At 36.6% G+C, this 25,625-nt stretch overlaps 1 long non-coding RNA gene across 1 annotated transcript in view; it reads right to left on the bottom strand.

Annotated features, from left to right (window-relative positions):
• Positions 1–266: 266 nt before the first annotated feature.
• The window catches only part of LOC124967214 (uncharacterized), a 33,105-nt gene continuing 7,746 nt past the window's right edge, over positions 267–25,625 (bottom strand). Inside the window, exon 3 of the long non-coding RNA XR_007105493.1 lies at positions 267–357. This is a non-coding gene — a long non-coding RNA (uncharacterized LOC124967214). The remainder of the gene's footprint in view (positions 358–25,625) is intronic.

Below are 25,625 nucleotides of genomic sequence, written 5' to 3'. Positions count from 1 at the left end.
TTGGTTTGTATCTCTGTGCCTTCCTCAATCCCAATAATTCTTAAATTTGGTCTTTTCATGATGTCCCATAGTTCTTGGAGATTCTGTTCATGATTTCTTACCATCTTCTCTGTTTGGGCAACTTTATTTTCAAGATTAAATATTTTGTCTTCATTGTCTGCAGTTCTGTCTTCCAAGTGATCTAGTTTTTGGTAATGCTTTCCATTGAGTTTTTTATTTGGATTATTGTTTCCTTCATTTCAAGGATTTCCGATTGTTTTTTTTTTTTTTTTTTTTTTTGAGAATCTCTATCTCTTTGTTGAAATGATCTTTTGCTTTCTCCAGTTGCTCGTTCAGTTTATTGGATGATGAGCAATACTATAACATTAAGAATAAATAAGTAAGGAAAAAGACTTTGGTTAGGACTATGTGACAATAATGACTTGGTATAAAAAATGAAGGAAATAAGCATGGTTAAATATTTACATATGGAAAAACAAATAGAAAAGTGAGAAGATATGATCCCATTCCTTCACATTTGTCTGTTCACCACTCCAGGCTGAGTATGCTTTTGGCTGCTGTTTGTGCAGTATGTCAAGGACTATGTGTGACCATTTCCATAGAGATAGAGAAGACATTAGTGAGATAAGTCACATGTTCATTACCCTGATAATTCCATTTGTGCTTTCTGAACCCTAGATTTTTTAAAACCACTCATCCATCATAATTGTACTGTTTTTCTTTTCTTTTATTTTTCCACAATTATTTTTAATGCCTAATGTATACTGAGGGTTGATTAAATCATATTGAATAAAACACAGCCTTAATTATTTAACTTGTTTTTGTGTTATTGATGTGGTAACCAGGCAATCTTTTTTTTTTTTTTAATTTTTGGGAGGATTGGGGAGGTACTAGGGACTGAACCTGGGGCACTTTTCCACTGAACTACATCCACAGACCTTTAATTTTTTTCAAGATGGAACCTCACTAAGTTGCTGAGGGCCTTGCTAAGTTGCTGAGACTAGTCTCAAACTTGTGATACCTCTGACTCAGCCTCTGAGTCACTGGGAGTACAGACATGTGCCACCATACCCAGCTGGATGGTCATTTTTTATTGAAACCATCAGATGAATATGAAGAAAACAGAACTTTATGTCTCTCATCAAATGCCTCAAGTTCTGTTTGTTCTTTTACATTTTATTTATTTTTTACCTTTTTTCAAATGGTTCAAACTTTGGGAATTTTTCAGGCATTTACTTCTTTTTGCTTTACTTTCAGTTTTACTGTCTACACCTACATTTGGATATTAATATCTTTTGGAGAGTAAAACTATTTGTTTTCTTATCTTGCAGACATACATTCTAGGAATCAGATGAAGAAGTTATAAAACAATAATATTACTTTTGAAAGTGAACTATTCTAAGTGGAAATAATGAAATGTGTTGAAGCACAATCCTGGATGTTTATGTTCTAGAGGTGATATGGAAGGCAAAAGTCAGTTTCAAACACAACAGAAATGTCATGAGGAAAAAATGCCTACTATGAACTGGGACATGACTCGTACTCGTACCAGAGACTCAATACAGGAGAGAGACTGAATGAATTTAATGACTGTGAAAAAGCCTTCTTTTCTGCTCCAGACCATGTTCAACATTTGTTAGTTCACACTGATGAGAAATTCTCTGAAGATAAGAATGCTGGGAAGACATTTCTTCCTCATTCAGAATTTTAGACAGTTCACACTGGTAAGAAAACCTATGAATGTGAAAAATGTGGCCAGGTTTTTGGATTGCAGTCAACTCTTACTTGTCACAAGAGAATTCATGCTGGGAAAAAGCTTTTAAGTGTAAAGAATGTGAGAAGGCCTTTAGATTTCATTCCCAACTTAGTGTTCATAAGCAAATTCATACTGGTGAAAAATCTTATGGATGTAAAGAATGTGGGAAGGCCTTTAGTTGTGGTTCAGGCCTTACTTGACATCAGAGAATTTATACTGGTGAAAAGTCCTATGAATGTAATGATTGTAGAAAGGCCTTAATTTGTGTTTCAGACTTTACTCGACATCAGAGAATTCATACTTGTGAAAAGCCCTACAAATGTAAACAGTGCACAAAGGCCTTTAGCCAGCCATCCCATCTTATTAAACATCATCGAATTCACACTGGTGAAAAACCTTATGAACATAAGAAATGTGGGAAAACTTTACTCCTGGCTCACACCTAACTCAGCATCAGAAAATTCATACTGGTGAGAAATCACTTCAGTGTAAGGAATGTGGGAAAGCCTCTAGTTCTCACTCAGATCATCATCAACATCAGTTAATTCACACTAGTGAGAAACTCTGTGAGGGTAAGGAATGTAGGAAGATCTTTCTTCCTGATTCAGCTATTACTCAATATCAGACTGTTCACACTGATAAGAAAACATATGAATTTCTCTGTTGTCACAAGAGAATTCATAGTGGGGAGAAGCCTTTAAAATGTAAGGAATGTGGAAAAGCCTTTACGTTTCATTCACAACTTAGTATCCATAAGCAAATTCATACTGGTGAGAAATCCTATAAATGTAAAGAATGTGGGAAGGCCTTTAATTGTGGCTCAGACCTTACTCGACATTGAAGAATTCATACCGGTGAAAAGTCCTTGAGTGTAATGAATAAAGAAAGACATTTAGTCAGCAATCACATCTTGTTAACCATCAGAGAATTCACATTAGTGAAAAACCTTATGAATGCAAAGAATGTGGGAAAAATTTTACTTGTGGCTCACACCTATCTCAACATCAGAACATTCATGAAGGTAAGAAATCCCATGAATATAAAACCTTTAAGAATAGGCTTTAGTTCTGGAACAGAACATAGTGAACATAAGTTAATTCACACTGGTGGAAAATTCTGTGATGATAAGAAAAGTCAGAGGATCTTTGTTCCTGACCCAGAACTTACTCAATCTCAGATAAATCACTATCATGGGAAAATTTATACATGTAAAGAGTGAGGTAAGTGTTTTTTAGTTCATGCGTAAGTCTTAGTAGTCATAACAGAATTCATACTGTGGAGAGAGATTTAAAGTGTAAGGATTGTGGGAAGACTTTTGATTGTGGCTCAGATCTTACTCAACATCAGAGGATTCATACTGGGGAAAAGCCTTATGAGTACAATGACTGTAGAAAGGCCTATAGGTGTGGCTCAGACCTTTCTCGCCATCAGAGGATTCATACTTGTGAAAAGCCCTATCAATGCAAAGAATGCAGAAAGTCCTTTAGTCAGCACTCACATCTTATTAACCATCAGAGAGTTCACACTGGTGAAAAATCTTGTGAATGTAAGGAGTGTGGGAAAGCTTTTACTTGAGGTTCACACCCAATTCAACATACTGCAGAGAAATCACATGAATGTAAAGAATGTGGAAAGGTCTTTAGTTCTGTCTCAGATCATACTCAACATCATTTAATTCACAGTGGTGAGAAATTATGTGAAGATAAAGAATGTGGAAAGACCTCTTTTCCTGCAGAGTTTACTGAATGTTATACTATTCACATTGGTAAGAAAAGATATGAATGTAAAAAATGTGGCAAGACTTTTAGTTTGAGATCAAGTCTTACTTGTCACAGAATTTATACTGGGGAGAAACCTTTAAAATGGAAGGAATGTGGGAAGGCCTTTAGGTTTCATTCATAACTCAGTGTCCACAAGCGAGTTCATACTGGTGAGAAATCCAATCAATGTAAGGAATGTGAGAAGGCCTTCAGCTGTGGCTCAGACCTTACACGACATCATAGAATTCATACTGGAGAAAAAAGCCCTATGGATATAGTGAATGCAGAAAGGCATTTAGTCAAGGATCACATCTCATTAAACATCAGAGAATTCACAATGATGCAAAACCATATGAATGTATGGAGTATAGGAAAGTATTTACACTTTGGTCACACCTAACTCAACATCAGAAAATTCATAATGCTGCTTTCTGGAAGCTCCATCCTAAGGACACTACCTCAGCTGATGAAAGAACTATGTGGTTCAACCTTTGTTGATCTATGTCCTCCACTACCTGGAGGAACTGTGGAGAGGAGGCTGAGGGTCCCTGGAACCCAGAAATGAAATCTGTCACCTTTAAGGATGTGGTTCTGGGCTTTACCCTAGAGGGAGTGGGCTTTGCTCGATCCTTTCCAAAAGAAGCTCTACAGAGATGTAATGTGGGAAACTTTCAGGAACCTGGGCTCTCTAGGGATCAAATGGTGAACAGACTCTGAACATAAATAGGTAATCAAAATGTGGGAAAATCTTCAGCAGGACTGTAGATTCTATAATAAGAAAACATCTGTGAATAAAAGCAGGTCAAACAATTGTGTGGAGAAGTCCTCATTGGGCATTCATGTGTTAATGTTCCCTTCAGAGCTCATACTGGATAAAAGTGATATGAGTGTCGGGATATGGAGAGAAGCCATACAAAGGAAAGCAATATGGGAATGCCTCAGTTTTCTCCAGTGCTTAATGAGGAATGAAAGAACACTGTGGAATAACACCAAGAATGTATGCAAGGTGAGAAAATGCTTACACAGTCCAGTTTTGTTCAAATATATGAAATGACTTACCACATAAAAGCCCTATGTATGTGATCAATGTGAGAAAGGCTTCTGAGATCAGAGTTCCTTCACAAAACACAGACTTTCAGTGTAAAGTACACCTATCTATGTAAACAATGTGGGAAAACCTTCAGTCACTGAAGTGCCTTTCACAGGCATGAAAGAATTCACACTAGACAATAACCCGAGGTATAGAATGTGTAAATGCTTCATTACCACACAGATTTTCTAGCAAATGCAGGGCTGTGTGGAACATCTCTAGTCATATTGGTTCTGTTCAAATATGTGAACTAGAAAAAGGAATAAAACTCCTCATTTGGTCCATATATAAGAATGCACACTGGATCGAAGCCCTGTAAGTGTGAAAAATGTAAGAAAGTTTTTGGGTTTTAGAAGCAGATTTATAAGTTCTGTAAAAACTCCTCATGGAGGGGAAATATTATGAAAAAATACTATGAAAAGCTTGCTTCAATTGAAATAGTGTAGAATACTGCCGAAAATGCAAAATATAAAAAGAATGTATAAAAGTTAAATATTTGTTGTTTATCAATGACTCAATAAAAGTTTTTACACTTGAAAATAAATACTGAAGTCAGCTGTGGTGGCGTACACCTGTGATCTCAGTGACTTGGGGGGGCTAAGACAGGAGGATCCTAATTTAGAGGCCAGCCTCAGCAACATAGCGAGACCCTTTCTTAACATGAAGCATAAAAAACTGCAGGTGTTGTTAAGAAGCACTCCGTCCCATGATCTGTCCCTACTATGCTACCTAAAAAAAAAAAAAAAAGGAAAAATGAAAATAAATTTTTAAAACAAGGTAAAGAGACTTAATATTGAGGTTATAATAATTCTGTAAGTTGGCGGTCCAAGATGGCGGCCTAGAGGGTGACTGCACCCCCAGTCGCTCCAGAACCCAGGAGTTAAGAAGGGGAGGCATTGAGAGACTCGGACTGAAATAGAGCCACGGGTGAGTCTGCCCACTGGGTAAAGCTCGGCCCGGGTGGCAGGCCCAGATAGAGGTGGCTTATCAGAGCAGGACAGGGCAGCTAGAGTCTCCCACAGGCAGCCCTGCGCACTCCAGTGCTGGGCCCCTCCCACACAGCCAGCTTCTCCAGGTTCTCGGAGCAGGCCCCCTACTGAGAGCCTTTCTGACCAGAACAAATCCAAGTCCCGGAGCCACGCAGCGCAGCATACTCTGGCACGCAGGCAGCTTCAGGGACCAGGATAGGGCAGCCAGAGACTTCCCCAAGTAGCCTGGATAACTGCAGTGGGAGGTGCCTTTCAAGGCTAGCTTCTCGGACCAGACCGCCCAGTGAAAGGCTTTCTACATAGAACCAGCCACAAGTCCCCAAACCAATGGAGAGCTTCGATCCGCAAGCAGCCACTGGGATCACGGCAGGGCAGCCGGAGACCTCTTCAGGTGGCTCTGCCCACTCCAGCCGCAGGTTCTTTCCATGGGGCAATCCAAGATGGTGGCCTAGAGGGTGACTGCATCCCCAGTCGCTCCAGAACCCAGGAGTTAAGAAGGGGAGGCATTGAGAGACTCGGACTGAAATAGAGCCACGGGTGAGTCTGCCCACTGGGTAAAGCTCGGCCCGGGTGGCAGGCACAGAGAAAGGTGGCTTATCAGAGCAGGGCAGGGTAGCTAGAGTCTTCCCCAGGTAGTCTTCCACACTCTGGCAGTGGGCTCCTCCCACATTGCCAGCTGCATGGTGTAGGCCCCCAGTGAGAGCCTTTCCGCACAGAGCCAGCTCCAAACCCTGGAACCAGTAGGAGGCTAGGAGCAGCTTTCTTCGGATGCACTGCATTATCAAATTCCTCCAAGACATCAGGCTACTGAAGGCTGGGAGGTGATACACTGGAAATCTACCAGGAAACTATAAGCCAATAGCGGAAATCTGCAATATCTCAGGGTCCAACTGACAGCTGACCAATATGAGAAAACAAGGGAAGAAAATGTCCCAAACAAACCTAGATACTACATCAATAAAACCCAATGACAGCACAGCAGAAGAAATGTCAGAAAGGGAGTTCAGAATGTACATAATTAAAACGATCAGGGAAGCAAATGAGGAGATGAAAGAGCAAATGCAGGCATTGAAGGAGGAGATGAAAGAGCAAATGCAGGCATTAAATGATCGCACCAATCAACAGTTAAAAGACCAAATACGGGAAGCAAGAGATCATTTCAATAAAGAGTTAGAGATACTGAAAAAAAAAACAATCTGAAATACTTGAAATGAAGGAAACAATAAACAAAATTAAAAACTCCATAGAAAGCATAACCAATAGGATAGAACACCTGGAAGACAGAACCTCAAACATTGAAGAAAAATTATTTAATCTTGAAAACAAAGTTGGCCAAACAGAGAAGATGGTAAGAAATCATTAACAGAATCTACAAGAATTATGGGATATTATGAAAAGGCCAAATTTAAGAATTATTGGGATTGAGGAAGGCTTAGAGAAATGAACCAAAGGAATGAACAATCTATTCAATGAAATAATATCAGAAAATTTCCCAAATCTGAAGAATGAATTGGAAAACCAAGTACAAGAGGCTTATAGAATTCCAAACATACAAAATTATGACAGACCCACACCAATGCACATTATTATGAAAATACCTAACATACAAAATAAAGACAGAATTTTAAAGGCAGCAAGAGAAAAGAATCAAATTACATTCAGAGGGAAACCAATAAGAATATCAGCAGATTTTTCAATCCAGACCCTAAAAGCTAGAAGGGCCTGGAACAACATATACCAAGCCCTGAAAGAAAACGGATGCCAACCAAGAATCTTATACCCAGCAAAACTTACCTTCAAATTTGACGATGAAATAAGATCCTTCCATGATAAACAAAAGCTAAAGGAATTTACAAAAAGAAAGCATTACAGAACATTATCAGCAAAATATTCCATGAGAAAGAGATGAAAAACAATGATGCAAATCAGCAAGAGGAGGCACTAGCCTAAAGGAATAGCCAAATAAAGGAGAAACCAAATCATGTCAAAAACAAATATGAGTCAATTGACTGGGAATACAAATCATACCACAATAATAACCCTGAATGTTAATGGCCTGAACTCATCAATAAAAGACATAGACTGGCAGATTGGATTAAAAAGAAAAATCCAACAATATGCTGCCTGCAAGAGACTCATCTCATAGAAAGAGACACCCATAGACTAAAGGTGAAAGGATGGGGAAAAACATACCATGAACACGGACACAGCAAAAAAACTGGAGTATCCATCCTCATTTCAGATAATGTGGACTTCAAACCAAAACTAGTCAGAAGGGATAAAGAAGGACATTACATGCTGCTTAAGGGAAGCATAAATCAGCAAGACATAACAATCATAACTATCTATGCCCCGAACATTGGCTCATCCACGTACATCAAAGAAATTCTTCTCAATTCCAGAAAATCAAATAGACCACAACACAATAATACTAGGTGATTTTAACACACCTCTCTCACCACTGGATAGATCGTCCAAACCAAAATTGAATAAAAAAGCTATAGATCTCAACAACACAATCAACAATTTAGACTTAACAGACATATATAGAATATACCATCCAACAAAGAATGAATACACTTTCTTCCCAGCAGCACATGGATTCTTCTCTAAAATAGACCATATTTTATGCCACAAAGCTACTGTTAGCAAATACAAGAAGATAGAGATACTACCTTTTACTCTATCAGATCATAATGGATTGAAATTAGAAATAAATGACAGAATAAAAAACAGAAACTTCTCCAATACCTGGAGATTAAATAATACACTATTATATGATGAATGGATAACAAAAGACATCAAGAGGGAAATAAAAAAATTCTTAGAAGTAAACGAGAACAAAGACACATCATATCAAAATCTCTGGGACACTATGAAAGCAGTACTTAGAGGAAGATTTATTTCATGGGGCGCATTCAAAAAAAGAAGTAGAAATCAACAAATAAATGACTTAACACTACAGCTCAAAGCGCTAGTAAAAGAAGAGCAGACCAATACCACAAGTAGTAGAAGAGAGGAAATAGTTAAAATCAGAGCTGAAATCAAAGAAATCGAAACAAAAGGAACAATTGGAAAATTTAACAAAATAAATAGTTGGTTCTTTGAAAAAATAAATAAAATTGATAAACCCTTAGCCACACTAACAAAGAGAAAGAGGGAGAAAACTCAAATTACTAAAATTCGGAATGAACAAGGAAACATCACAACAGACACGAGTGAAATACAAAATATAATTAGAAGCTATTTTGAAAATCTATACTCCAACAAAACAGAAAACCACGAAGACATGAACAAATTTCTAGAGACATATGAATTACCTAAACTGAATGAGGAAGACATACACAACTTAAATAAACCAATTTCAAGCAATGAAATAGAAGAGGTCATCAAAAGCCTACCAACAAAGAAAAGTCCAGGACCAGATGGGTTCTCAGCTGAGTTCTACAAAAGCTTTGAAGAAGAACTCATTCCAATACTCCTCAAACTATTCCATGAAATAGAAGAGCAGGGAACCCTCCCAAACTCGTTCTATGAAGCCAATATCACCCTGATACCTAAACCAGACAGAGACACATCGAGGAAAGAAAATTTCAGACCAATATCCTTAATGAACATCGATGCAAAAATTCTCAACAAAATTTTAGCAAATCGCATACAAATATATATTAAAAAGATAGTGCACCACGATCAAGTGGGTTTTATCCCAGGGATGCAAGGTTGGTTCAACATTCGGAAATCAATAAATGTCATTCACCATATCAACAGACTTAAAGTTAAGAATCACATGATTATTTCAATAGATGCAGAAAAAGCATTCGATAAAATACAGCATCCCTTCTTGCTCAAAACACTCGAAAAAATTGGGGTAGTGGGAACATTCCTTAACATTATAAAGGCCGTCTACGCTAAGCCCATGGCCAACATCATTCTAAATAGTGAAAAACTAAAGCATTCCCCCTAAAAACTGGAACAAGGCAGGGATGCCCCCTTTCACCACTTCTATTCAACATCGTCCTTGAGACTCTAGCCAGAGCAATTAGACAAACCAAAGAAATTAAAGGGATACGAATAGGAAAAGAAGAACTCAAACTACACCTGTTCGCTGATGACATGATTATATATTTAGAGGAACCTGGAAATTCAACCAGAAAACTTTTAGAACTCATAAGTGAATTCAGTAAAGTAGCAGGTTACAAGATCAATGCTCATAAATCCAATGTATTTTTATACATAAGTGATGAATCTTCAGATAGAGAAATTAGGAAAACTACCCCATTCACAATAGCATCGAAAAAAATAAAATACTTGGGAATCAATCTCACAAAAGAGGTGAAAGACCTCTACAATGAGAACTACAGAACACTAGAGAAAGAAATTAAAGAAAACCTTAGAGGATGGAAAGATCTCCCATGTTCCTGAATAGGCAGAATTAATATTGTCAAAATGGCTATACTACCTAAAGTGCTATACAGATTCAATGCAATTCCAATTAAAATCCCAATGATACACCTTGCAGAAATAGAGCAAGCAATTATGAAATTCATCTGAAAGAATAAAAAACCTAGAATAGCTAAAGCAATCCTCAGTAGCAAGAGCGAAGCAGGGGGTATTGCAATACCAGATCTTCAACTCTACTACAAAGCAATAGTAACAAAAACGGCATCGTACTGGCACCAAAATAGACAGGTAGATCAATGGTACAGAATAGAGGACATGGACACAAACCCAAATAAATACAATTTTCTCATACTAGGCAAAGGTTCCAAAAATATGCAATGGAGAAAAGATATTCTCTTCAACAAATGTGCTGGGAAAACTGGAAAACCATATGCAATAGAATGAAATTAAACCCCTATCTCTCACCGTACACAAAACTCAACTCAAAATGGATCAAGGACCTCGGAATCAGACCAGAGACCCTGCATCTTATAGAAGAAAAAGTAGGTCCAAATCTTCAAATTGTTGGCTTAGGATCAGACTTCCTTAACAGGACTCCCATAGCACAAGAAATAAAAGCAAGAATCAACAAATGGGATAGATTCAAACTAAAAAGCTTTCTCTCAGCAAAGGAAACTATCAGCAATGTGAAGAGAGAGCCTACAGAGTGGGAGAATATCTTTGCCAACCATACCTCAGATAGAGCGCTAATTTCCAGAATCTATAAAGAACTCAAAAAACTCTACACGAAGAATACAAATAATCCAATCAACAAATGGGCTAAGGAAATGAACAGATACTTCATAGAAAAAGATGTACAAGTAATCAACAGATATATGAAAAAATGTTCAACATCCCTAGTAATAAGGGAAATGCAAATCAAAACTACCCTGAGATTTCATCTCATCCCAATTAGAATGGCGATTTCAAGAACACAAGCAACAATAGGTGTTGGTGAGGATGTGGTGAAAAAGGAATACTCATACATTGCTGGTGGGGTGGTTGCAAATTAGTGCAGCCACTCTGGAAAGCAGTATGGAGATTCCTCAGAAAGCTTGGAATGGAACCACCATTTGACCCAGCTATCCCACTCCTTGGCCTATACCCAAAGGACTTAAAATCAGCATACTACAGAGATACAGCCACATCAATGTTCATTGGTGCTCAATTCACCATAGCCAGATTGTGGAACCAACCTAGATGCCCTTCAGTTGATGAATGGATAAAGAAACTGTGGCATATATATACAATGGAATATTACTCCACAATGAAGAATGATAAAATTATGGCATTTGCAGGCAAATGAATGAAATTGGAGAATATCATGCTAAGTGAGATAAGTCAATCTCAAAAAAGTAAAGGACGAATGATCTCGCTGATAAGCAGATGAGGACATATAATGGGGGATGGGAGGGGTTAGCATTAGGTGTAGGGTTAGGTTTAGGGTTAGGAATAAGGAGAGCGGTAAGAATGAAGGAAAGAAGGACTGTATAGAGGGAAAAGAGGGGTGGGAGTGGTGGGGGGAAGGAAAAAAAATAATCAAACATCATTGCCCTATGTAAACGTATGATTACACAAATGGTATGCCTTGACTCTATGTACAAATAGAGAAACAACATGTTTTCCATTTGTATACAATAATAAAAAATAATAATAATTCTGTAAGTTTGTTTAAGCAATGCTTCATGATTTTAATGAGTTTTCTTTTTAAGTTAAATCAGGTTTTTAAGTTATGTATTAAGTTGTTTTCTCCTTTCATTTTGAACTCTGTTGAATCCGTGGGTAAAGCAAAATGTGTTCCTCATATGCCAGCATGACAAATGAGCAGTTAAAAATAAGTTTATGTTAGGAGGACCCAGTGATGCACACCTGTAATCCCAGTGGCTCAGGAGACTAAGGCAAGATGATTTTGAGTTCACAGTCAGCCTCAGCAACTTAGTGAGGCCCTAAGCAATTTCGTGAGACCCTTTCTCAAAAACGGTTGGGGATGTGGCTCAGTAGTAAAGCACCCCTGGCTTAAATCCCTGGTACAAAAAAAAAAAAAAAAAAGATATTCTATGTACTAGTAATGAAGTGTCTAAACAAAAATTTTTTAAATGTCATTTGTAATACCATACAATGTACAAAATGTGATGAATCTAGCAAAAGTGCAAGTTATGTACTATGAAAACTACAAACATTTAGAGAACTAAAAAACCTTAAATTCAGAGAGGGATACTTTGTTCAGAGACTGAATGACTCAATGCTATTATGTAGATTTAGTGATGTCACAGTAAATAAAAAGGGCCTCATCGAGGTGGTGGATATTAGTGAAGTAATTCTAAAATACATGTGAACATATGAAGGACCTAGATTAACCAAAATAACTTTGAAGAATAACAAAGTTGGGGAATATAAACCTGAATTCAGGATTTTTATAAAGAATCCAGAAATGTGAATATGTAGAGAAGTGATTCCTCACAACTAGACAGAGGCAAACTTAGTGAGGAAAGAACAGTCCTTTCAACAAGTTGTGATAGAGGAATTGGATATGCATATGCAAAAAATTTACTTTGATTTATACTTCAAACAAATGCAAAAAAAATTTTAACTAAAAATTTATCACACACATTGATCTAAAACTATACAACTTCCAGTACATTTGGTTGGGTAAAAATACATTAACATGATTTTATAGATATGAAAGTATCACCCTTATAAAATTGATGACTAATCAAAACTGAAAGCATTTGCTGTTCAACAAGTATTATTAAAGAGAATGAGGGCTGGGGAGATAGCTCAGTTGGTAGAGTGCTTGCCTTGCAAGCACAAGGACCTGGATTCAATCCTCATCATTGCAAAAAAAAAAAAAAAAAAAAAAAAGGAAAAAGAAAAAAGAAAAGAAAGAAAAAATTGTCTATAGAACTAATCACACCTCTGATAAAGGACTTAAGGAAGTTCAAAATACAATATCTCATTTTTAAAATGGTAGACATGAATGTAATTCAGTGGTAGAGTGTTTACTTAGCATATGCAAGGCCCTAGGTAAGAATTCCAGCTTTGGGCTGGGGTAGTGGCTCAGTGGTAATGCACCCACCTAGCATGCATGAGACACTGGGTTGGATCCTCAGCACTACATAAAAATAAATAAAGGCATAGTGTGCATCTATGACTAAAAAATATTTATTAAAAAAAAAGAATCCCAGCACTACAATAAGTAAACAAACATACAATCACACACACATACACACAGGAAATTTGTAGACACATCACCAAAGAATGTATGCAGATATCAAGTAAAAACATGCAAGGACATTCAACATCATTATACACTAGGGAAATGCAAAGTTTAAAAATATGTTGTCACTGTATACCTACTACAATGCCTAGCTTTTATAAAGTTGGCTACATTAAGCATTGGCGAGGTTAAAAAGGAGGTAAAACTCATTACAGTTTGAACCTAAGTCTCACAATCTAATATTTTAAATGTCGCGGATACAATTAAAAAATACTGGGTTTGGGTATCTAGCTCAGTGGCAGAATGTTTGCCTAGCATGCATAGGGCCCTGAATTTGGTCCTCAGCCCTGAAAAAGAAAATAGTAATAACAAGAACAAGGAAAATCTAAACTTGAACAAGAAAAGACAAGAAGCCTCAATACCAAGATGAGAAACAGGTTTTAAGCACCTGACAATGAGTTTATGGCAGTTGTCAAAAAAATGCACCAAAATCAAATTAAAGAGAGGTGGGCTCAGTAAGAAAAGAGAAAATAGCAGAAAGAATGAAACAGAAATTTTAGAGCTGAAAAATGCAATAAATGAAAATATGTTTAAAAATTATTAGATGGGTTCAAAAGAATAGAAATGTTAAAGGAAATAGTAAATACGAAGACACATCAAGACAAATTACCCATTCTAGATGATAGTGAAAAAGAAAAACAAAAAAAAAGGGGAAGCCTTTGCACCTAAGAGACAATCACTAGCTCTAACATTCACATCAGAGTCCCAAAAGTTCTGAGAAAAAAATAGTTTAAAATATATTGAAGAAAGAACATCTGCCACCTACCCCAAAACATAAATTTCCTAATGTGTAATTGGGACATTTGGTTGGGACCCAGATAAAACTGACATTATTGAAAATCCAAGTCCCTGAGGCCTCTCTCCATGCCTTTCAGAGAGGCACTTTCTGCTGCATGCTGATCAATGCCTTCCTCTGTATGTGAACATCCCTGGTGCATTTCTGTTCATCCAAATTTCCTCTTTTAAGGACACCAACCAGACTGGATGGAGTTCTACAATAATGGTCTCACTTTAACATGACCATCTCTTTTAAAACCCTGTTTTCCAAATTCAGTCACATTCTAAAGTACTGGACTTTAATCCTTCAACATGTGAATTTTGGGAGACATAATTCTTCCCATAACACTATGCTTTTTGTGTAGTTTTAAACTTTGAGAACCATGTTAATTATTTACAAACTTATGTAATCAAATCAATAATAGTGAAGGAATAAAAAGTAGATAATACAAAAGAATCTAAATATTTTTTAACTAATATCATAACTGATCTAGGAAAAAATGATCCAAATAAATTCAAACATGTATCTAACTATGTACCTTGTCTGAAGGCAGAGAAGTATAAACAAATAGCTCTACTTAGTATTTTGCTTTTTACTATAGTATAGATTAGCACTCTAAAACTACATTTCTGTATATTATAGGACTGAACAAATTGGTAAAGATAATGAAGATGACTGAAGCCAGGTTTTTATCTACTGGTGAAGGGAGATAAAAGATAGAACAGGTAAAGACAGAAATGAAAGCTATAGTCCTATTACCCATATTTTGGTTTCTGAATATTCTTCATTGAGAGGAAACTGCTTTTTAGAGAAATGGTTTATTCCAAGCTGGAGTGAAGAGAGTAGTACTTAGAAATGGTCTGGCAGAGTCTGGGCATGCCAGGAGTAAGGAAATGTTCAAAGAATAATACAGAGAACTTAAAGGGCACGGGAACCTTAATGGGCTCACACTGGCCAAATCTTGGGAAATCAGAGTGTGAAAATAAATAATAATAGGTTATACCTCAGTGAATATAAACCTATGAAATCATACAAAGGAACAAATTAGTAGGAGAAAAGGGAAAGCTCTTCTATATAGTGTAATGCTAACTAGTTAATATAGACAAAATAATGGAGATTTTTAAAAAAAACTTCTATTTTGAAAACATCATAGTAATAATAGATCTTTCAACAATTATAAATGGATCTTAAAACTAGTGGGTGAAAGTTTAGTGACATATCATTTCTATATTTTCAAACCATCTTCCTACAAAGTATCTATGGATTACAAATAGACAATGACTATTTTTATAGTGATGAAACATGTTAGACATCACCTTGATCATTTATCAAACTTAGCATCTCCAAAAATAGGACAAGTCAACACCATGTATCTTCTGATGAAATGCACTAAGGACACACTATCACTTTTGCAGTAGTCCTGCCACAAAATTCATGACCTGAATGTAAGCATGGGAATCATAGGAAAAACCCCAATGAATGGACATTTTTTACAAAATTTATCCTCTTCAAAAAGTTTATCCTCTTCAAAAATTCTAAAGTAATTAAAGATAAGAGAGAGCAATTCTTTCATAAAGCTTTTATGTAAGATACTATGAGGAAAACAAAAGGCATCTAGTTAAATGCTTTATACTTTTAAGTGCTATAGCAGTCTCAAGAAGAGGCAGTATTCAAGAAAGGGAGCTAACATTTATCAAATACCTGGTATGTATCAAGTACTCTATACACACACATTTCAATGTCAGCAACATTGAGAAAAAAGTATTCTCACTCACTCATAGGTTAAAATTTTCACAAGAGTATAGGTGAGATGAGAAGAAACTTTTTTTGATAATAGAACCCATGTTCTTTATACCATATTTCAAAGGGATTACTATGGTTAAATAATCTGATATAGGATTTGTTTAGTTTCCAATTAATTCAAAATTTGAATTAAAATGTCGATAGGAAGAGATGGCAAAAGTTGCATAAGCAGAAACTAATAGAACATAGTGGGGATGGGGAGTGGAAGGAGTAGAAAAAATAAAGAAAAAATGAAATAAGGAAGAATGGGAAAAGATACAATTTGGAATGGACTTAGAACAAATGCTATTAAAATACAAATATCAAGACAATTAAATATCTACATTTGTATCTAAATCTATAACTAATGTTCATATCTTCCACTTTTCATATCTTTTGAGGATGCTAAGAACATAAGAAAATTTTCAAAATCACCCATAAAGATGTGGAAAAGACAGGAGTGGAAGGAGGCCATGTACAAAGAACCATTCATCCAGTTTTGTTTTACCACAGGTATTGGTACCATCAACCTGTTGCCTCAAAGTTTCAACAATTAGGAATGAACTGAGAAAAACTGTATGCTTCATTTCTGCTCGATTCCAAACTGAAGTTAGTGTTCTGGGGAAAGAACACGGTGCAGGTAAATGAAATCCATGCTCTGTGGGACACCACCAGGTGAATTTTCAAGACTTTTTTTCTTACAACCCAGCTATTTAAGTTAGCATAGTCATTTTAGTCAATTAAATCTGCTTTTCTTGAAGGAGGAGAAAGAGGAAGAGGATGTGGAAGAGAAGGAGCAAAAGAAGGGAAATGATCTTAGTTATTTACTATCAAAATCTCAGGTTAAAATGATGATAATTGATAACCATCTGAAGGAAAACAAAGCAGTTGAGACATTGCTGAGGAACAAGAAGGGAAAAGGACTTTCTCCAAATACAAACTGACAGTGAATAAGATAGTATGGTGTTACACAAGGAGAGATAAATGATGAGTGGCACAGAATATAGAACTGAAAACAAACATTGAAACACATGGTCACTTGATTCTTTGCTAAAGTGGTACTGCACACAAGTGCAGAAGAGATATATTTTCTGATAAATGATACTGAAACAACTGAATTTCCATGTGGGGGAAAAAATGAAACTGAAGTCTCCCCTACAGAAATCAGTTCAGGTATAAAGACTTAAGTGTTAAAAACTAGAAAACTTTTTTTAAAAAAACTTTTTTGTAGCTGTAGATGGACAGCATGTCTTTATTTTATTTGCTTATTTTTGTATGTGGTGCTAAGTAAGGATGGAACCCAGTGCCTCACACATGCTAGGGAAGCGCTCTGCCACTGAGTCACAGCCCTGCCCCCAAACTAGAAAACTTCTAGAATACAGAAGAAAATCTCAGCATCTCAAGGTAGAAGGACATTTCTTAAGTATTAATCATAGAAAAAAACTTCATTACATCTAAATCCAGAATTTCAATGGAAGATGATACAAAGAATGAAAAATGGATGAAAGCAGTGGCAAACACCTGTAATACCAGTTACTTGAAAGGTTGGAGCAGGAAGATCCCAAGTTCAAGAACTTCCTGGAAAAATTAAGGAGACCCTGTCACAATAAAAAATAACAAAAATAGGGCTGGGGATATAGCTCAGTGGCAGTAGTAATCATGCAGTAGGTCTTGAGTTCAATAACTAGTACCAAAAAAAAAGAAGAAGAAGAAGAAAAAGAAGAAGAAGAAGAAGAGGAGGAGGAGAAGGAGGAGGAGGAAGAGGAGGAGGAGGAGGAGGAAAGAAAACAAAAAAAAAACTAAGCCAGAGCAGGAGAAAATATTTGTCATACATATAAATGTCAAAAGACTAATAGACACAAGTTATAAACATAAAATATGTATGCTTCTACATATATGTAGTAGTACATACTATTACATATTAGAAAAAAAACAACCCACCTAGAAATTGGCAAAATATTTCAACAAGCATTTTAGAAAAGGTGACTTTCTAATACCCAAGAACTGGTACTCAACTGCACTACTGATAGAAGAAATATAAGTTAAATATGAAAATATTAGACATAAAATTGGCAAAAATGGAAAAATATAACAAGGCCAAGAACTAGCATAGATTTGGAGAAGGAATTCCTATAAACTGTTGGTACAAGTAAAATCTTACATGATATTGTAAGAGAAATGTTTAGCATTGCCTAGCAAAATCAAAGGCCAACCAACCCTATCAATTGGCAATTTAATCCTAGTTATATCCTAGGTATACACACTGAAGAAATATACACACTGGTGCACCCAAATATGTGCCAAAAGGTTCACAATCACATGGCTCGTAATAGCCAAAATTAGAAGTTACATATTCCACAAGAGTAGAACAGATAAACAAATTATACTATAGTTGTGAATAAATAGGATAGCACATATAAAGCAGTGGAAAACTGAAGTATAGTTTTCAAATGTGTTATAAAAAAGACACAAAGAATTCTACTGGGACACAGAGAGAATAGACAAAAAATGAATCTATATGGTTTGGGGCTTCATATACCAAAGCGTTAGTAAAAGGCAAAGAAGCTAGATGTGGTACAGGCCTGCAACCCCACAGACTCAGAAGGCTAAGGCAGGAAGATCAAAAACTTGGGTCCAGCCTCAACAACTTAGCAAAGTCCTAAGCAACTTAATGAGACCCTGTCTCAAAATTTAAAAATAAAATAAAAAGGACTACAGATGTGGCTCCATGGTTAAGTGGCCCTGGGTTCAATCCTTGGTACCAAAAAAAAAAAAAAAAAAAAAAAAAATCAAAGAAGTGGTCACAGTGATCATTAATGTAACACAATATTGTTTGTGGTTCTGTAGGGGAGTGAATTAGGGACATTTTCAGGTCCATTTCTTGAACTCTGTAGTCTTCATATGTGTGAGTTATAATTATTTGTTAAACTATATACACAATGGTGTTTTAAGTCATTTCCGTATCTAATTTGGAAGAAAATAAACCATAAGCATTCAAATAAATATTATGCATCTCTAAAAGTATTTCTGAAATCAAGATAACTGGAAAAATCATTGACTATGATTCCATGTGAAAAGGTAGAATTTCTGCATGAAAAATGCTATGTGAATTCAAGTTTTAAAATTGATATATTAGGGCTGGTGGGAGAGCTTTAGCAGTAGAGCACTTGCCATGCATGAGTGAAGATGTGGGCTTCATATCAAGCATCAGAAAAGAAAAATATTTAAAAATTATAATTTATACCTGCACATAAAATATACTGGGAAGGAAAGGTCAAAAATTAGCATTGGTCCTTTTAAAAATATTTTTAGTTGTACATGGACATGATACCTTTATTTTATTTATATATTTTTAGTGTGGTGCTGAGGATCAAACCCAGGACCTCACATGTCTACCACTGAGCCACAACCCCAGGCCCCTAGCACACTGGTCTTTATATGGAATTTAGGTTATCTTCACTGGGGATGTCTGTACATTTTAAATTACTTAGTCATATTTCAACTTTATAACAAGAGAGAAACATTACTTTTTAGAAAGACAGCACAAAGAATAATTAAAACTAGTTGATAAATTAGTAAGGGAAAATCAAGTGGCGGGAAGCAAGTGTTGGGGTCTGTTGCCATCATAGTTTCTCAAAGAGGAAACTACAGGAACCAGGTCCCTGGATACAGAAGAATTTCCAAGAGAAGCAAGTCATGTAAGTGATTTCAGGAGACAAGAGGAAATGACAAGCTACCTTGTAGGTGCTTTGTGCATGTTCAACAGCCATAATTCCTCTCTATCCAAGAAGGAGGCTTCAGTTGAAGCAGGGCAGAGTTGGGGAAGGAAAATGGAGTCAGGAAACAACCAGGTTCTTTTGGGGGGCCACTGGACTATTTCAGAGGTCACGCTGGCTCAGTCTTGGCTGTCCATATGGAGATTAATCAAAGAAGTCTACCATGTGCTACTTAATTTGGGTATCAGATAAAAGCAGAGTCACTGTCCCTGAGCTGACAGATCTCCTGCTGGAGTCATCAAGGTGCCCCACTTCTATAGTGAAAATATGGACACAAAGTCACAAACTCACTTACACCAAAGACACACAACCATCACAGGCACCCCAAACCTAAACACAACAGGTCGCACATGTACACATTCTCACAACCAGTCACAACTGCAGAGTCCATAGGCACCTCTCATACTGCCAGTGTGATCCACCTTGGGGACACAGTAATAGCAATAAATTCACACTCACACTACACGTGCAATATCACAGACACAAGCAGGAAAATAGCCACAAATCTCGCAGTTAAAGCATCACATACACAGAGCAAGGGATATGATCATAAACACAAAACCAAAATGGAGACACACTCAAGGAACCTCACACTCCCTAACAGTTACATGCACAGTCACACAATTAAACTCTACTCATGTGCCTGATCATAATCGCAAATAAAGTCCTCCTTCCCTTCCTCAAAGACACTCATCCACAATAAAGAGATAGTAACAACCTGCATACAATAACTACATCTATAGAATAATTGCAGCTAAAAAGGTGTGTAAGAGGAGAGTCATCCCAGGAATTCTTCCAAAATGGATAAACAGATGAGATATAAATATATCCTGGGGGAAAATAAAAGTAACCTGGAGAATAAGTTCAATGATACTATAAACAACAAAACAAAAGAATAGAAAAGAGGACAAACCAAATGAAAAACAAGAAAAGAAAATTTTATGGATGATAAAACTAAACAGCTTTGCCTCATTGACTTGCCTGGGTTCAAGTGACTTGGCAAATTGTCAAGAAGCACCAGGCAGACAGATCTCAGGAGCCTGCACTTGCTCTTCCCATGGCACCAGGCTGCCGTCTGCTGATGATAACCATTTAATATTTCTTGTTTAGAGTATAAATCCTGACATCCGAGTCCAGCATTATCCCTTTATGAATGCATTTAAGTACTACATGAAATATTCCACAAATATTTTTAAATAGGTAGCTGAGCTACCATTCTCCTAAGAAAAACAGTTCATAATTTGTACATAAAAAGCAAAACAGAATCAATCATAAAGTCCTAAGGAAAAAAGTGATCCTGACACTGCATGAAGGGACCACTCCTTGTTACCGATTTACGAATTCAGTTTGATACTGCATGTGGAAACTGCCTGCAGGTAATTTTGACTTTTGCCCTTTCAAACTGTTTTCCAAATGCAGGTGTTAGGCACTGTTTAGCACTGTACCTACCAGGATGATTGGAAAAATTTCAATCTGGTATGCAGAAGGAGTCAATTGTGTAAGTCAATGCCCCTTTGTGAATGGATTTTGAAATTGCCACTAGCATCTTAATGCCACTTACATTTCTCTGCTGCTCATATACACCATTTCCAAAAGTATGACGTTTGGGAGCACTGACAATTAAGGTGCCCCTAGGAAAAGTGGGAAGCTTGTTTTGCAATGAAAGTTTCTTCCCTCAAAACCCATTGAGATTTATGTTTGAAACTTTCTCAGAAAACTCCACAATGCTACTATTTTCCATTTCCTACAAAAGGGAATCTACAAATTGCAAAACTGAGGAGCAGAATTAACAACCCCAAATGAAGAATGGAATCCTGATAGTACATCAAGGGACCACCCCCATCTCCAGATTGAGAATTCAGTTTCACTCTGCAAGTGGAACCTGCCTGTACCTCTTCATTTTTTGCACATTCAGGTTATTTTCAAAGTGCAGCTATTAGACTCCATTGAGCAATGTAACTGACAGGACCATAAGAAAACTCTGAAAATCTATTGCAGATGGAGACAATTCTTTAAGACCCTTTTTTGAATTACATATGGAATTGCCACAGGAACCTCCATGCCAGTTACATTTTTTTCTGGTATAATAAGCATTTTCCAAAAGTGACATATTCTTCTTTTGTGAGCATTTATGGTACCCAAAGGAAAAATGGGAAATCAGTCCTGCAGTAAAAGGCTATTCCTTAAAACCCCATTGAGAGTTACAGCTGAAAAATTTCAGGAAACTCCCAAAAGCAATGCATTTTTGTCTAAAAAAAAAAAAATTTACAATTGGCACATATACAGAAAAGTTGAGAACAAGTCTTAAAGGACTCAGGAGAAATGGGATCCTGACAATGCACCAAGAGACCACTTCCCATACCCAAAATGAAATTCAGTTTGATCCTCCATGCCTTCCACTGTGTTTTCACGTTCACCTTTAATATCTTTTTTAAATGCAGCCATTATGCTATGGTCAACACTTTCCTAACAGAACCATTGGAAGAAGGTGAAGAAGTGATAGTCAATTCTGTAAACTCCATTAAGTTTAAAATTGCCATTGGAACCTCCATGCTGTTGGCATTTTTTCTGTTGCTGCTATGAGCCACTTCCAAAGTATAATATTCTTTCTTGGTGAGCACTGTTCTTTGTGGTGCCCAAAGAAAGGGAACATGGTTCTGCAATAAAAGGCTGTTCCCTAAAGACCAAATGAGAGTTATGTTTGAAATGACCTCAGGAACTTGCCTACAACAACTGTCTCCCATTTCCACTGGAAACAAGTTTAGAAATTGCACAGGTACAGCGGAACAGAGACCTAGCCCTAATAGGCCCATGTGAACAATGGGATCCTGACCCATCAAGACCTCCCATAAAGGGACCACACCCCATACCCAAACTGAGAATTCAGTCGTGTCCTACACAAAGAACCTGCCTGTCTGTTCCCTTCCACTCTTGTACTTTCAATTGTTAGATATTATGCCACATGGAGCATAGGAGCAGGACCCTGGGAAGCACGGGAACCTGGTGTGGAGGTAGAAGTCCATTCTCTATGACCCCTTTGTGAATTCAGTTCAAAAATAGAAGAGGAGGAACACTTCCCAAATAATTTTATAAGACCAATGTTACTATGATACTAAAACCATACAACGGCTGAGCATGGTGGCACACACCTGTAATCCCAGAGACACAGGGAGGGGGCTGAGGCAGGAGTGCAAGTCCAGGGCCAGCCTGAGCAACTTGGAGAGACCCTGTCTCAAAAGTAAAATAAAATAAAAAGGGGGCTGGTATTCTGGGTCAGTGGTAGAGTGCTTGCCTCGCGTGTGTGAATCACTGGGTTCGATCCTCAGCACCACATAAAATGAATAAATAAAGTAAAGGTATTGTGTCTGTCTACAACTAAAAATTTTTTTTTAATTTAAAAAATAAAAAGGGCTTGGAATATGGTTCAGTGTTTAAGTACCCCCCTGGGTTCAATACTTACTACCAAACACACACACACACACACAAAAAAAAAAAAAAAAAAAAAATACAAGGACAATATAAAGATAAAACTACAGACTCATGAACCTATCTGTAAATATCCTTAATGAAATATTAGCAAACTGAAACCAGCAATGAATAAAAAGAATCATGTACAACAATAAACAAATTTGTGGGGGAATTCTGTTTATATTTTGTAACTCCCCATGAATTTGTAATATGTGTGTGTGTGTGTGTGTGTGTGTGTGTGTGTGTGTGTATGCATGTGTATTTTTTTTTTTTGACTGGGATTCACCAAGTTCAAGGCTGGCCTCCAACTTGTGATCCTCCTGTCTCAGCCCTCCTAGTAACTGGGATTTTGAGTATGCACCACCACACTTGGCATCTATACTAAATTCAAATAGTTTTTAAAATATTTTACATAAGAATATCCTGGAATTGAAAAGACTGGAAGGTCAATCACAAGACCTACTGCACAATTCATATGAGCAAATATGAATTACCTAAGGTAAGGCTGTCGAATTAACAGGAATATAGCAGAAAATTGATGTTAATTGTTAAGGAAGTAGAATTGATATCAAGTGTGTAAAGATAAGAAAAAGGATTTGGAACAATTCTTAGTTATCAATTTTAGAAAACTGAATAGACTCTGGTGCCACAGATGAATTTAAGAACTAAAGAAGGGATGAAGAAAGAAGAGAAAAAAATAGTTAAAATTTTGTACACACTGAGATTTATGCAAAAGTACAAATACCAAGAAGTATACTAGACATCGAGATTGAGAGCAAGTATGAAATAAAAATTTGGAAGTCATACACAGGCCACTGCATTCAGGGGAGAGAATGACCATGCAGATGGATGTGAAATGAGAAAAGTATTAAAGATGTTCTTTTTGTGGCTGTTTTTCCAAGTAATGAGGATTGAACCCAGGGGCATTCTACCCCTGAGCTACTACACTTTTTAATTTTTATTTTGAAACAGGGTCTTGATAAGTTATCCTGGCTGGCCTCAAAATTGCAGTCCTCCTTCCTTAGTCTCCTGAGCTGTGATTCTTAATTTCTTAAAAGCTGTCCTTTTTGTTGTCTTCATTTCATTGTGTTCAGAGATTATAGTTTGCTCCTTTGTGATGTGTTGATTCTGGTTATGGGACTCTCTAGAACATTGTAATTTCTTTGAAAATGTTCCCTACATATCTGAAAAGAATAAACATGCTATTACCTTTTCTTTTTGTCATACACTTGCATATTTACATTCTACACACACTGAATACACACACTAAATCCCCAGCTCCCAAACTCTATGTCATCAAGAATTTAATGGGGAATCAAGACATCATGTTAGCCTGGAATATAGCTTTGACACCTCACCAAATGAACTTCTTACAATTTGTCCAGGAAGAAACCTCCTCACACATATACTAATGTACAAAACAAAAAAAAAAAAAAGAAAGAAAGAAAGAAAGAAAAGAGTGGAGATTACAAGGAGTACACTTGGAAGAAATAATCAGACAGGAGGAAAAAACATCCACCTCAAATTCAAGGAATTCACTAGACCAATTAACTACTTGATTAGAGATAATGAGTTCAAGGAAGAAATAGTGAGAAAGAAAGGTCAAGAAAAATTTTTTGTAAGTTTATAAAAATGAAAATTGGCAGAACTGAGAAGAAATGAAAAAAGGGGGTGGGGCATGCATGAGGCCCTGGGTTCCATTTCCAGCACTGGGGTTGTGGGAGCCCTGGCTTGAGTGCAGTTCAGGGAATGGTAGAGCAACTTGCCCAGTGGTAGAGCTCTAGGTTCTGGGGCTTACCTCCAGGACTGAAAGAGAAAAATAAAAGTGAGGAAAAGAAAAGAGAAAGCAACACAGAAATGAAGGTCTCCCTGAAAAGATTAAAAAGACCCTATGAAAACACAAAGGGTATAAAGAACAGATAAAACCAAGTAAGCAACATAAAATAGAAACCAGGACTTTTAAAGGAAAATAGGAAGAAAAAAAAAACCCCATAAAACAGAGAAAAATAAACTCCAGCAAATAAAAGAATTGTTGAAGTGGCAGTATACAACATTTATCATTATTCATAGTACAGATTTAATAGACATTGTCTTTAACAATAGATTAGGGGGCTGGGCTTGTAGCTCAGTGGTAGAGTGCTTGCCTATCATGTGCCTCAATTCTCAGCACTACATATAAATAAATGAATGAAAAAAGTCTATCAACATCTAAAAAAATTTTTAAATGAGAAGATTTAATTCAAGAAGTTATAATTAAGGTGATATTCAAAGACAAAACAAACAAAAGAAAATCCAAGTTTTCTAAATTACTAGAAGGGACATGGAAACAAAGCAAAAATACAGAGATACAGTCAAAGACATGTAAAAGAAATAACAATCCAGAAGCTTAATGTAAAATGCATCTTTCCACTGCTATACAGAAGAAATGCACAGGGATTCTTAAAGGTGACAGTAAACGAATGAGCAAAGGCCAACTTGGAAATGATAACAGAAAGGAAGCACAAATTGC

Source organism: Sciurus carolinensis, chromosome 16 (genome assembly GCF_902686445.1).
Source record: "Sciurus carolinensis chromosome 16, mSciCar1.2, whole genome shotgun sequence".
NCBI lineage: Eukaryota > Metazoa > Chordata > Mammalia > Rodentia > Sciuridae > Sciurus > Sciurus carolinensis.
This window is presented reverse-complemented; position numbering and strand designations above follow the sequence as displayed.